Raw genomic sequence first — 804 nt, 5'->3', positions numbered from 1 at the left:
GCATATGCAATACCAAATCAGGAAGCTACAACTTTTTCAGGTTTGGTATGCATTCGGATCAAGGCCATAACTTTGAATCAGCTGTGTTCCATGAATGCTGCAAGTTGTATGGTATACGAAATAACAGAACAACGCCACTTCACCCACAGTCTGATGAGATGGTAGAAAAGTACAACTGGACACTGAGACAGGAATTGGCAAAGTTTTGTAATAGCTGCCAAGATGACTGGGTTGCCTTACTCCCTCCATTGTTGATGACCTATAGGCCAGCAGAGCATGAAGCCACTGGATACACTTCAGCAAAGTTGATGTTTGGTCGGGAACTTCGGTTGCCAGTATACCTGATAACATGACGCCCACCTTATGAAGAGTTGCCTGAAAATGTGTCAGAGTTCGTGAACGTGTTATCTGAAGGATGGATGGTATTCACCATCAAGTGCATTCAAACTTGAACACGCCTGCCGATTCCGTGAAGCTATGTTATGATAAGAGATATACTGAAGGCAGCTTTGTACTAGGAGACAAGGTGTAGCTGTATAATCCCAGGAAGACCAAAGGGAAGTCTCCTAAGTTGTCTTCTCTATGGGAAGGCACATATGACATAGTGGATCGTCTCTCAGACGTGACTTTCCAAATAAAATGTAGTTGGCGAGGTAAGCCAAAGGTGGTGCATGCCAAAAGGCTTTTTGCGTTATCACGGTCCAGGACATTTCAGTTGGGATGAAGTGGATAACAGAACAAATGACGTTGCTGAAGACGTGCCACATGAAGAAGTCACCGTCCAAGAAGAAACTCTACTCAGTT

This window comes from Limulus polyphemus, unplaced genomic scaffold, assembly GCF_000517525.1.
Source record: "Limulus polyphemus unplaced genomic scaffold, Limulus_polyphemus-2.1.2 Scaffold9097, whole genome shotgun sequence".
Lineage (NCBI taxonomy): Eukaryota > Metazoa > Arthropoda > Merostomata > Xiphosura > Limulidae > Limulus > Limulus polyphemus.
Note: the sequence above shows the minus strand (reverse complement) of the source record.